This window comes from Lactuca virosa, chromosome 1 (assembly GCF_052849685.1).
Source record: "Lactuca virosa cultivar CGN04683 chromosome 1, Lactuca_virosa_CGN04683_v6, whole genome shotgun sequence".
Taxonomy (NCBI): Eukaryota; Viridiplantae; Streptophyta; class Magnoliopsida; order Asterales; family Asteraceae; genus Lactuca; species Lactuca virosa.
The window spans coordinates 43,947,416-43,962,107 of NC_136426.1; positions in this window are offsets into that span (position 1 = coordinate 43,947,416).

Sequence of the window (14,692 nt, forward strand, 5' to 3'; positions counted from 1 at the left end):
ATACCATTCTTGCACAATCTTAATACACTGACATAATTGATTTTCACTTGTACATATGAATTTATTTTATTCTTATACAAATACATTAAAAGCCATTAATTTAAAGTACATTACCATTGTATGCATGTCGTATATCCAATAATCAAATCTAGAAAGACTATTTGTCATACATGTAAGTCACTTTTCTATTTTGTTGTAATGTTAATTACATTGAACACAATTATAACAAAAAGTCTAAAATTTTCTATTTTGTTGTAATGTTAATTACTTTTCTATTTTTTTTAAAGATACCATACTTCTTGTATGGTATCTCTTTCTGACAAAAAAATATTAAAAAAACTGCAATTATTTGTTTATGGGAAAAAAGGACAATTATGTCATTTTCTTTATAGTATATGAAAAAACAAAAACAAATGATTAAAAAATGAAAGTATAGATTCTTTTTTTCATTTATAAATGATAAAAGCAATGTATAGATGTGTAAAAAATGAAAAACTTAAACTTTACATGAAAAAAATAAAACTATTTTACAGAAATGGTCCCTATGGCAAATTTAGCATTATAATTTTCAGTTATAAAAGTATTTGACAGAAACGTATGATAGTATATGGTGAAAAAATAAAAAACTTAAGTTTTATGTTATAAAACTCTTTGACTGAAATGGTCACCATGTTAGTTTGTTTTTACACAAATGGTGATGTTGGTGATAAACTCTTTGACAGAAATGGTCATTATATCGAATTTATATTTAACAGTAAAACAAAGAAAAGTACATTGCTATAATACCTAAATGATCCATTAAAGTTGGGATGAGTACAGTTAAACAAAGAAAAATTAAAAAAGTTAAAGATTTACATGTAGCTTTCTATAATACATGCAAAGCTAATTGTTTTTAGCAATTGTTGAGTAAGTTGAAAAGTACATTGCTATTATAGACCTAGCAATGGTTTCATGCTTCAATTTATTAATCATTTTCTATCTTGTTTTTTATACAGAATATTGACAAAATAGAGAATGTAAACTGCTCGTGGTTGTAGTCACACATGTAAGCCACTTTTCTTTTTTGTTGTAATGTTAATTACATTTAATACAATTTTAATAGAAAGTTTAACTTTTTTCATCTAAAAAGTATGTGAAAAGAGTTTTAAAAAAATTGTTACAACAGAAACTGGCATTAGTTCTTTAAGGAAACAAAGACAAATACGCCCTTTTGTGTATAAGTTATGAAAAACAATAACAAATGATAAAAAAAAAAGATACCACACTTCTGTTGTATGGTATCTCCTTCTAACAAAAAAATGCAAAAAAAACAGCGATTATTTGTTTATGACAAAAAAGGACAATTATACCATTTTCTTTATAATTTATGAAAAAACAAAAACAAATGATTAAAAAATGAAAGTATAGATTCTTTTTTCATTTATAAATGATAAAAACAATGTATAGCGTAAAAAATAAAAAACTTAAGCTTTATGTTATAAAAACTCTTGATAGAAATGGTCACTATGACAATTTTTTACATAAATGGTTCTGTTGGTGATAAACCTTTTCAAAAAGGTCTATATGGCATTAACAACATGACATAAATAATCATTTGTCAATTTTTACACAAATTACAAATGCAACATGATATTTGATGGTATGCAAAAAACTTGACATTATTTGTTTAAGGAAAAAAGGACATATATGCCCTTTTCTTCATAATCTAACAACAGAACTATGGTATCTCCTTCTAACGAAACATATAACATACAAAACGAAAGTAGGATGATATATGAAACTCAATTCCTCAAAATAAGTAAGCGATTGAGAAGAAGAATCGTAACAGAAGGAGAAGAAAAAAAATAAAGTAAAAAAAATTATAGATCACAAAAACGTAAATCACTAACAATTTTTTGCTGTAGACTAAACAGATGAAGATGCACCTTCGGTAGTTTGTAGAGACGAAGAAGAATTCTCGAATGATAGGTTCCAAGACGCTAATGAAGAAGTGAAGAAGATAATAATAGGGAATCGATATTTGTAAGTTAGAGGATTATGATTAGCTGATTTTAAGGGATTGTATATATCTATTAAAGTTTGAAATTTTTGTTTACATATATAATGTGTAATTTGAATGCAGTGTAATCGAATATGAAAACAAATTTCCTTAATCTTAGGAGAAGAGTTATTGACAATTGAAAAATTACATGGGCGGGAAAATCAGTCATAAAGTATTTCCGAGATTGACATGTGGCATATAGCAGGTGTAGAAGGGCGTCACGTGGCGGTGTAGAGAGTCTTTTATTAGGATTAGGGATTATCTAACGCAAATTATAGAAAAATCACAATAAACCAACACCATGGGGATTGGAAAAAAAACCTTAGATCTCATAGGGAATTCGAAACTTGCATCCGGTTTAATTAGTGAAACTCCAAGTTGACAGGGGATGGAGAACCCCCAAATAAGAAATCGAGAATACAGATACCCCTAATCTCCGACTATGAACCCGACTTTGATAGATATTAATATATAAAAAATAATACAAAACATATATTAATATTAAAATTTGTAATACTTAAATTTTTATCAAAGCAATCAAGCTTATTAGTAATTATTTTGTTGAAATTATATTTTTCCTTATTTGCTTATCTAATAGTATAACCTTATGTATAATATTTTCTCATTGGTTTATCTATTATTACCTCAAATGTCATTCTAATAATTTTTTTCTACATGGTTATCTATGTATATATTTAATTGGTAGAAATTTTGTTTATAATTTTTATGCAGCTTATGAATATTTTTATGTTTTGTAAAATCTTTAAACTTATGAGTGTAAAATTGAAATTTAGAATTTTCTTTACGTAACATATTAAAATAGAAAAAAAAAATTGATTCCCGATGGGGATCTCTGGTCTCTATTGGGGGTGGGGATACAACACTACTAGAAAATAAGCCTTTAATGACACGCTCTATGACACACACATTTGTAATACGCAAAAGTGGGTATCGTAAAAAAAATGTCACCTCTTATAAAATCTAAAGCATTTATGACATGCATTTTTGCGTGACCTAGAATTAGATGTCGTTTTATAATTTTTCAAGTAAACGTGTGCCTCGTCTTTAGTAGCTAGCAACGGGAAATGGAAATCCTAAAAATTAGAAAAGCATGTCTTCCTTTTTCTCCCCCACTTTTGGTTCCTTCTTTGCCCTGATCCCTAAGAGTGTGTCTTGACGTCGCCTCCCCCCCCTCCACCTCAAACATCATCGGTGACTCCACCCCCATCATCCCTTACTGTAGTTCCTAAACCCACAATCGGTTGATTTTCTTCCAACTTCCATCTCCTCCGCATTCGCGACCGTCTTTACAACTGGATATCCATCAAACCCTTAATTCTCTATAAATGGAAGATGAAGTAGTAATCGCTTATTCATCCACTGAAGCTAGAATCGGTTGTTGGGATCTTTGTTCCGATGCATAACATCTCTACTACCGCTCATGCGCCTCTCCTTCTCACGACCTTATATTCGTCGTTGGACGCTTCCTTGCTTCCTCCCAGCTCCGAGATTCTTCATCATCATCTGGCTCCGTTCTCTTCTAGTCGTGGTATGTAACTTCTGGTTTCGGTTTAAGGCTGATTTTCAATCCAGTTTTAAACTGGTCCTTGAACTAAATATGTAGGATTTTGTTTTGCCCATCTCTAACTACATTCAACTACTATATATTTCTTCATTTATGGAATCATCTTTTATTTCTCTCAGTTTTCCCTTTATTTTCCCTCTAAACAAATGATTGTTTTTTTGCTCAGTTGATTAATACCGTCATTGCTGAGTATGGTATTGAAGATCTTGAATTGCTGAAAGAAAAACTGAAGCAAATGAGAGATTTGGAAAACATTGAACTACATGCCTCCATCCCGGAGTTGCTTGTTAAACCAGAAGAAATCACCATTTTTTATTCAGTCGATGAAAAGATTTCTGAGAAAAAAACAGAACCAACAACTAAAGATGATAAGATCAAAGTGAAGGAGTGAAATGATGTTGATATTAGGGTAAAAGTGACATTGGATCCTGACCCAAAGCTACCATAAATGGTGCAAATGGATAATTTGTGTGTTGTTAGTGGGCACACTGTCAATGGGGTTACAGAAATCCATAATGAAATAGTGAAAAATAACGCTTTTAATGATATTAGAGAAAAGTGACATTAGATATACTTTTTTTTGTTATACAGAAGTGTTGGTTGTTACCTGCACACTAACTACACACATGAAAGATGAAGTTGTGAAGTTGAGTCAGATTTTGAAGCAGAAAACAAAGAGAGAAAATGTAACATCCCAATTTCTAGGTATGAGATTTATTCCTTAAAAGGCAAGTTTTCCTTGGAACTTGTCGAGTTGATGGCCTCAACTCGACGTGTTGAAGGCTTTTGGGCCGCACATCTTTTTGGACCAACTCGACGAGTTGGTGAGGAAAACTCAGCGAGTTGGCGGCTAAATGAGAAACCCTAAATTTTAGGGTAGGATCAGATATTCGAATTTCTATAGGTTCCAATGTTATGTATGGCTAGCATACACGAGTGTTGCAGGGTTGGTGGAAGTTTCATGGATGAGTCGTGTGGGATCAGTCGGCCAGTCGTGAGATGTTTAGCCTTTCCTACAGGTAGTGAGGATTGATTGTTCGTCTTTGCTTACGAGTATTTTTAGGGCGTTGTAATGATCCTTGAGACAAATACGGGTAGGTGTGGAAGGTAGTATGGGCCCGTACTACTGAAAGCACGGGACCCTTACGCATATCAAGGAAGTCACAACCCCCTAGGGTTTCGTTGGGAGTTGGTTCCCCGTTATGATATGCGGTTTATCTGATATCTTCCCGGTGTATTTTCAGTACGGTGACTACAAGACGAGTTGACATTGGATCTGGTTCGGGATCGGGAGCTGGCAGTCAGGGTGGGCCAGCATTGTCAGAGGACCGCGTCACGGAGATCATCCGCGAGGAGGTGGTTGCTATTGTCCGGGGTCATATTTCAAAGATGTTCGGGTCTATCAAGACCGCGATGATGGAGTTCTTTGATGATCGCTATGCAGTCATTTCTGAGATGGCTGCTGCTGCAGCCTCCGCAACCGTGGCGGCTGCAGGTGTTGGGACAGGGCGGATCTTTCAGTATCAGGACTTCGATAATACGAAGCCCCCGACTTTCTATGGAGTCCAGGGCCCAATCATATCCATGAGGTGGCTATCTGATGTGGAGGGATATTTCTTCACTTGTTCATGTCCTGCTGTCACAACTAGAAATTTCAGGTCAAAACCAAGTCCAAGGGTCTTGTATATGCAAGTGTTTTAGCTATGATACAACTATGATATATAATTGAAGTTCATATTACCCTAAGCCATAATGATTATAGCAAATCAAATAAGGATCATGATATAGACATAAAGACTTGTGTATATGTTACAATCTTGAACACTTGAATTATAAGGCCAACATAATTAAGTTTGCTAAGACCATAAACACCTTTAATAGACCAAGTTAGGCCGTGAACCTCCTTAGTGGACCCCTTTGGGGCGTAAACACTTTAATGGACCAAGTTAGGCAGTGAACACCTTCCTAGGAAGTGTCTTGCGCGTAAACTACTTTAGGATTTGATGTTTGGGCGTAAACTCCTTAAAGAGGCAAGGCTTGGGCGTAAACACCCTTGGTGGACCACACATGGGGCGTAAAATCATGTGTTTACGCCTAGGATTGAAGAATTTTAAGTGTTTACGGATTATGAGTTGTCTTTTGCCACTTTCCCATGTAAATCTCAATAAAACATGTATTAACCATCAATAACAAAGCTTTATCCATCAGTAATCCAAGCAAATATCAAATCATCTCCTTATCCTTTGAGATGAACGTAAACCCCACTCCCTATTTCACCAAACTCATTTTCACTTACTGAGAAGTCCGTGAACACTCTCAAAGAATTCAAGCCAAGTTCCAGGAAGCTTATTTCTTCACAAACTCTTCTAGATCATTGTAAGTATTTCGTGCCTAGCTAGAGATTTTACACATTACTTTGTTGAAATTCTTCCTAATCACACATAAATTTATGTGTTAACAACCTTAGGGTATCAAAGTCTCCAAGAAATTCATCAAACACTCCAAGTGTTCTACGCTCCAAACTTTCACCTCATCACTTCCACTACACCTTTTCTCTACCCAAAGTGAGCTTCATACCCCACTCTTTTCAAGTTTTCAAACCTGAAGAAATGTCTATCGGACGAAACCCTCGTTGTTCCACTCGATGAGATTGGGGTGAACGAGAATCTCCTGTTCGTTGACGAACTGGTCGAAATCATGGACGGAGAAGTGAAGCGTACGAAACAAAGCCGCATTCCAATTGTGAAGGTTCGATGGAGTGCCAAACGCGGACCTGAATTCACATGGGAACGCGAAGATCAAATGATGCAGAAATACACACACCTCTTCTCTAGTTCTTAAGGATAGCGTACAAAAGAATTTCAGGACGAAATTCCCTCTAACGGAGGATGATGTCACAACTAGAAATTTCAGGTCAAAACCAAGTCCAAGGGTCTTGTATATGCAAGTGTTTTAGCTATGATACAACTATGATATATAATTGAAGTTCATATTACCCTATGCCATAATGATTATAGCAAATCAAATAAGGATCATGATATAGACATAAAGACTTGTGTATATGTTACAATCTTGAACACTTGAACTATAAGGCCAACATAATTAAGTTTGCTAAGACCATAAACACCTTTAATAGACCAAGTTACGCCGTGAACCTCCTTAGTGGACCCCTTTGGAGCGTAAACATTTTAATGGACCAAGTTAGGCCGTTAACACCTTCCTAGGAAGTGTCTTGGGCGTAAACTACTTTAGGATTTGATGTTTGGGCGTAAACTCCTTAAAGAGGCAAGGCTTGGGCGTAAACACCCTTGGTAGACAACACATGTGTTTACGCCTAGGATTGAAGAATTTTAAGTGTTTACGAATTATGAGTTGTCTTTTGCCACTTTCCCATGTAAATCTCAATAAAACATGTATTAACCATCAATAACAAAGCTTTATCCATCAGTAATCCAAGCAAATATCAAATCATCTCCTTATCCTTTGAGATGAACGTAAACCCCACTCCCTATTTCACCAAACTCATTTTCACTTACTGAGAAGTCCGTGAACACTCTCAAAGAATTCAAGCCAAGTTCCAGGAAGCTTATTTCTTCACAAACTCTTCTAGATCGTTGTAAGTATTTCATGCCTAGCTAGAGATTTTACACATTACTTTGTTGAAATTCTTCCTAATCACACATAAATTTATGTGTTAACAACCTTAGGGTATCAAAGTCTCCAAGAAATTCATCAAACACTCCAAGTGTTCTACGCTCCAAACTTTCACCTCATCACTTCCACTACACCTTTTCTCTACCCAAAGTGAGCTTCATACCCCACTCTTTTCAAGTTTTCATTCTTTTTTTTGGGGGGGGGGGGGGAATACAAGTCAAATCTTGTTTAAATCCTTGGATATTTGCATGCATTTGTAATTTTAGGTGTTTATGTGTGTTGAAATGTTATTATTTCATGATAATACTCCATAAACTTAAGATTTTACAAATCTCATGATGTTAGAACTAAGTTATCTTGGTGGAGTTTTATATATTATGATATTATGTTAAACATAAAATAATATTACTAGGTAAAAATATGATGAGTTACACTCAAAATGGTAAATTTGTGGTTAAAAATACTTTTACCACTAAAACTTGTGCAAACATTGAAACATAATAGATGTCATGGATTTATATGAGATTTTGGTGGAACTAGTGACAATATTTTAGTCACAACAAAAACAGAATATTTTGTTTACAAAGATCTCAACAAAATTTTCGATATGTCAAAACACCTTACAAAACTTGGTTATTTTTTATAAAATAAATGTTGCTAGTAAAACAATCATGTTATGTTGATACCATTTCAAGGGTTTTAAACTTAGAACATTATGTCATATTCATAACCTATTTCAAGTTGACAAACTATTAGTGATTATTTATAATTATAAATATAAATAATTTTATCAAGTCGATATACAAAACAGAGTTTTTATGACAGAAATATTTGTGTGTCATAAACTGTCCATCATAAAACTTTCAGAAATACAAGTGATAAGCTGTATGTCATAAAGTTGTAAAACGCATGTCATAAGCTGTAGTCATAACTTTACACAAGAAAACATTATTTGCATTATTCCCTAATGGGAGTCAAAACTCGCGTAAATTCCGTTAAGGCTCTTGTGAGATTTTTCCTTCGCCGTACCTACCTAGCGTACATTGTAAGTCATGTAGTTATAACTAGAGTCTCCTGGAGGGAGAGCGGGTTAATTGTGTATAGATCTATACGGGGTTGACACCCCACACTTGTGCTGTTCGCTACAGCTAGACAGACCAGTCTAAGGTGACAAATATCTTTCATAGCAGCTGACACTTGAAGAACGTCAGGACAGGCGTTCTCGTCATATTAGTATGGTTGTAACGACTCACATAGAGTAGGGATCTATTAACATTGGAATTACGAGGAATATTCACTCCATTAGTTTTATAAAATACAAAACTATGTTTCGTATATTTTGTAAACTGATTTCACAACTTCGGTCTTAGGGTTTTAAGACCACAACATCTTTTATATACAGAAAATAAAGGATTTTATGGGAACACTTTCTTTTCAGAAACAAACAAAGGAAAACCAAAGAACATGCATGCAATTATACATGATTTTGGAACGAGACTCACAAACTACTTTTTATAAGAAAATATTGGATTTTCTGGAGTTTACGACTAACTATGAACAAAGACAATACAAAGTTTTTCTACAACTATGCTTATGAACTCACCAACATTCTATGTTGACGCTTTTCAAAACGACTTGTATTCTCAGGAACTCAGTGAACAGGTACTCGAGCCTCGGATCTAGATATATTACTATCTTTAGAGACATCATACTTTTTAGTGATTTTTGTGTAATCGAAGAACAAATACACTTTGTAAACAATGAATGTTGGTATATTGTAATGTATGATGTTTGGTTGCTATGTATCATGTATATTCAACTGCTATGATATTACACAATGATGTCAACCGCCCCCAGACGTTTCCACCGTCCTGGTTCGGGGGTGTGACAGATTGGTCAGAGCATTGTTTATAGTGAACTAGTATATCTAACCATACAAGATATACAACTATAAACACAATGGGACTAAAACACTCTGAATAAAAGTATGCTTTTAAAACTACAAGTATTTTATAAAAATTATAATTACCTGTAAGGACATTATCAGTAGTGTCTCAATATGGGAAACAAATAAAAGTCCTTAGAGGAGTTGGACATCGAGACTAAACTTGGACAGTTATGTAATCATATCTAGAGTAAATATAGTCGGATCAACTATATTTATTCGAGATATGAACAACATGTGTCTAAGAAGGGTCGAGGTGAACGACAAATCTAAAACTTACCAACTTAAAACCACAAGAGTCTGAGAGCAAAACTAAAAGAAATAAAAATACTATACGAGTATTTTGACATTCCATCTATTTTCTTGTACTTATATATTAAGGTACAGACAACATGGCAGGATTTCACCTCCCCGGAGACCCTTACTTCCCCAACCAGGGGAATGGGGGTTGGATCGAGGAAGACCCGGAGGATCCCATGGAGGATCTCGAGGAGCCGATAGAGTTTGAAGAAGAGGACATCGATGAAGAGATCGAGGAAGATGACGATAAGGAGGTTGAGGAGGACGATGAATCGGACGCAGAGTCCGAAGTCATCAACCCTCCTTACATGGCAAGAGCACCACCGCATAGAATGGGCTACAATGGCCCTACACCTCCTTGGGCTGACGATATTGAGAGGTGGGGCCGACGCCAGGGTCAGCAACCGCCATTTGGAATGAACCGAGGTTTCTACAACCTCCACCATGGAGGACCAGCGGATCGCACACTTCCTGTCGTGGTCATGCATATTAGGGACATCGACGACCAGGCTCAAGTGACCGCCGACTGGGTGATGCAAATGCGGGCGGCTATGCAGGTTACGGATGCTCGCACGCGAGACCTGGAGCGAGACTTCTATCCAATGGAGCAACTCATGGAAGACCTTGCCACTGCGCGAGTGGAGGTCAGGGAATACCATGAGAGGCACAATGCTCTGGAGGAGCGTGTGCGGATTGCTGAACGCCGGTTAGCCGAGTTGCAGGGCACGTCTACCTCCTTACAGGCTCCGCCATAGGACACTCGTTGTAAGTAGGACCTATCCTACCGGCTACTCGTTGTAGTTTGATTTCCTCTATGTATGTAGGATCGACCCTACGATTAAGTGCCTACACTACTCACAGGGTCGTTGTGCTATCGTTTTTTTTTATTTTCGCAAATGATTGTAGACCTTTCAAAGGTCAATTTTCATGCATGAATGTACTAAGAAAGTTATCATTAATGAAACAGTTCTGTGTTTTATTTGTGATGTTGTTATCTGCTATGTTTTCTCTCTTTATTTATATTTGATATAATACAATTCAATTATAAGTACATTCGAAACACCGTAACCGTTAGAAACAAAAGAAATTCATAAACTCATCGCCGTACCTGTCTCATAGCAGAAAATGCCTAGAGGAAATATTCGCAAGAACACTACAACATTACCACCACCGCCGCCTCCACCGGAGATGAACTCTGCTGCTTTCCAGGCGACATTCTTAGCGGCGGTCACGACAGCTTTAGCACACACTAACCAGGGCAACAACGGGGGAGGCAACGGTCAAGGGACCGGAAGTTCCAATAACGGTGATCTTCAAGGACAACCAAAACCTAGCACTTATAAAGATTTCACGAATGCAAACCGAAGACTTTCAATGGGAGTGGGGGCGTAATAGCTCTCACTCGATGGTTCGACAAAATTGAATCGATTTTCGAAATCTGCGACTATTCCAAGGAGAACAAGGTGAAATTCGCTGTCTGTACCTTTGCTGACAGGGCTTTATCGTGGTGGTACCACCACATCAAGGCCCTTACTCTCCCGGTCGCCAACGCCATGTCATGGGAAGATCTTAAATCAATGATGCTGGAAGAATACTGTCCCCGGGGCGAAGTTCAAAAACTTGAGCAGGAATTGTGGAACCTGACCATACAAAACTCTGATATCGAAGCATACATCGCTAGATTTAGTGAGTTGGCACTTATGTGCCCTGCAATGATAACATCAGAGGGAAAAAAAGGTCGAACACTTTATTTGGGGGTTAACACCTCCAATCCAGGGGAACATGATCGCTGCGAACCCCTCGACCTTCGATAGTGCCAAGCGTCTGACACAAAAATTATACGACCACGGGGATAGAAAAGGCGTGAAAACTTCCGGCGCTGAAACAAGAAAAGAGGACAACAACAGGAACAACAGAGGAAACAAAAGAAAAGGACGTCATAATCAAAAATCATCCAGGAAACAACAAACCATAACAGTTCACGCTGCTACCACTCAGACCATACCAACCCCAGCCGCACCAACGTCGACCACACCAACACCTGCAAGACCTTACGCAGGCACTCAACCGAAGTGTGATAAATGCAGCTTCCACCACAACGGCGCATGCCGAGACTTGCAGTGCACTCATTGCAATCGAAAAGGGCGCACTGCCCGGTATTGCAGATCTCGGCCACAACAAAACAACCGACCCAACAATGTCGGGGCCAGTCAAACCTGATATGGATGTGGAGAGACTGGTCATTTAAAAAGAAACTTCCCCAAGGACAACACTCAGGGCGCAGGAGGATCAGGCAGGGTCCTAACAATGGGGCAGGGGGAGGCGGTTCAAGATCAGGCAGTGGTTACTGGTACGTTTCCCCTCAACAACACTTACGCATGTATTTTATTTGATAGCGGGGACGAGCGAAGTTTTGTGGGTCATAAATTCAAACACCTACTAAATAAACAACCCCAAAAGTTAAACGAAACCTTCACGGTGGAGATGGCTAATGGGAAGACTGAAACAACCAAAGATATATATATGTAGGATGCATTTTAACACTGAATAACCACTCATTTTTAATCGACTTAATGCCGGTTAATATCCGAAGTTTTGATGTGATCATCGACATGGATTGGTTAAGCCCCCATCATGCCGATATTATGTGCCACAAGAAGGCCGTTCGCCTTCACCTACCCACCAACGAAACTCTAATCGTTTACGGCGATAAACCTGGTGTAAATCTTCGTCTTATCTCGTGCATCAAGGCACAAAAGTGCCCGCACAAGAAAATCATGCCTTTCTAGCCCACGTAGTGGACAAACAGAAAGAGAAAAAGAACATCAATGATATTCCGGATGTGCGCGACTTTCCAGACGTATTCCCAGAAGACCTCCCGGGGATACCTCCCATGAGACAGGTTGAATTTCGAATCGACCTGATACCTGGAGCCACATCAATTGCCAAATCACCTGATAGGTTAGCCCCTACAGAAATGCAGGAGTTATTGAGCCAACTAAGCGAGCTCCTCGATAAAGGATTCATCAGGCCGAGCTTCTCACCTTGGGGAGCTCCAGTATTGTTTGTCAAGAAGAAGGATGGATCCTTCAGAATGTGCATCGATTATCGGGAGTTAAACAAGCTCACCATCAAGAACTGATATCCTCTTCCCCGGATTGATGATCTATTCGAACAAATTTAAGGAGCCAGTTACTTTTCCAAAATAGATCTACGGTCCGGATATCACCAACTACGGGTCCGATAAGAAGATATTCCCAAAACTGCATTCCGAACCCGCTACGGACATTTCGAGTTCGTAGTAATGCCCTTCGGTCTAACGAATGCACCTGCAACATTCATGGACCTCATGAACCGAGTTTGCCGACCATTCCTCGATAATTTTGTAATCGTCTTCATCGATGACATACTCGTTTATTCGCGAAGCAAGGAAGATCACAGTCAACACCTAAGGCAAGTCTTGGAAACTCTACGGGCGGAGAAGTTGTACGCAAAACTCTCCAAATGCGAAATCTGGATTCGTAGGGTGGAATTCTTGGGGCACGTAGTCAGTGAAGAAGGGATACATGTGGACCCTTCTGAGATCAAGGCTATTGAGGGCGGGGCAACCCCGAAGACGCCAACGGAGATCAGACAATTCTTGGGCCTTGCTGGTTATTACAGAAGGTTCATCCAGAATTTCTCCAAAATCACCAAGCCTCTCACCACTCTAACCCAAAAGGCGTACCCTTCAACTGGACTGACAAACAAGAAGCTGCTTTTCAAACTCTGAAGCGAGCCTTCTGCAGTGCCCCGATTTTGACGTTGCCAGAAGGAACGGAAGATTTCGTAGTATATTGCGACGCTTCCAACCAGGGTTTGGGTTGTGTGCTAATGCAGTGTGGAAAGGTGATTGCCTACGCGTCCAGGCAACTGAAAAACCATGAGGTGAATTACACTACCCACTATCTCGAGCTGGGAGTTGTGGTCTTCGCCCTAAAAATTTGGAGGCACTACCTTTATGGTACAAAGTGCACCATCTTCACGGACCACAAAAGCCTCCAGCACATCTTGAATCAGAAAGAGCTAAACATGAGGTAGCGGCGATGGGTAGAGCTGCTAAACGACTACGAATGCGAGATCAAGTACCATCCAGACAAGGCTAACGTGGTGGTCGGCGCCTTAAGCAGAAGGGAATACTCGGGCTGCCGAGTAAAAACACTGACCATGACCATCCATTCCCACTTGTCTTCACAGATCAACGAGGCTCAGCTGGAAGCCTCCAAACCGGAGAACGCCGCGAGTGAAGCTCTACGTTGGATGGAAAAGAATCTCGAAATCAAAGAAGACGGAGTTTACTATTTCATGAATCGAATCTGGATCCCAAAATTTGGAGGGTTCAGAGACGTAGTCATGAATGAAGCTCATAAGACACAATACTCCGTCCATCCAGGTTCGGATAAGATGTAACTGGATATCAAATAACACTATTGGTGGCCGAACATGAAAACGGAGATAGCTACCTACGTGGGCAAGTGCCTGACTTGCGCAAAGGTTAAGGTAGAATATCAGAAGCCCTTAGGATTATTACAACAACCAGTGGTACCCGAGTGGAAATGGGAGCGAATATCAATGAATTTTATAACCAAATTGCCTAAATCGGCTGACGGATTGGATGCCATTTGGGTGATTGTCGATCGATTGACTAAATCTGCCCATTTCCGACCAATAAAGGAAACATACAAAATGGAGAGATTGAATCGGATCTACATAAAGGAGGTGGTGAGACTTCATGGAGTGCCGATATCCATCATCTCTGACCGAGATAGTAGATTCACTTCACGATTCTGTAAGTCACTCCAGAAAGCAATGGGAACCCAACTCGATATGAGTATTGCCTACCACCCCCAGACTGACGGTCAGAGTGAGCGAACCGTTCAAACACTGGAGGATATGCTCTGAGCTTGTGTGATAGATTTTGGCAAGGCATGGGATACCCACTTGCCACTAATCGAGTTCTCCTACAACAACAACTACCACACAAGCATTAAAGTTTCTCCCTTTGAGGCCTTGTACGGTCGAAAATGCAGATCACCTCTTTGTTGGGCTGAGGTGGGAGACACCCAGCTGGCAAGAGGACAGTTACCAAACAGCACACTCACAGGACCTAAGATCATTTGGGAAACAA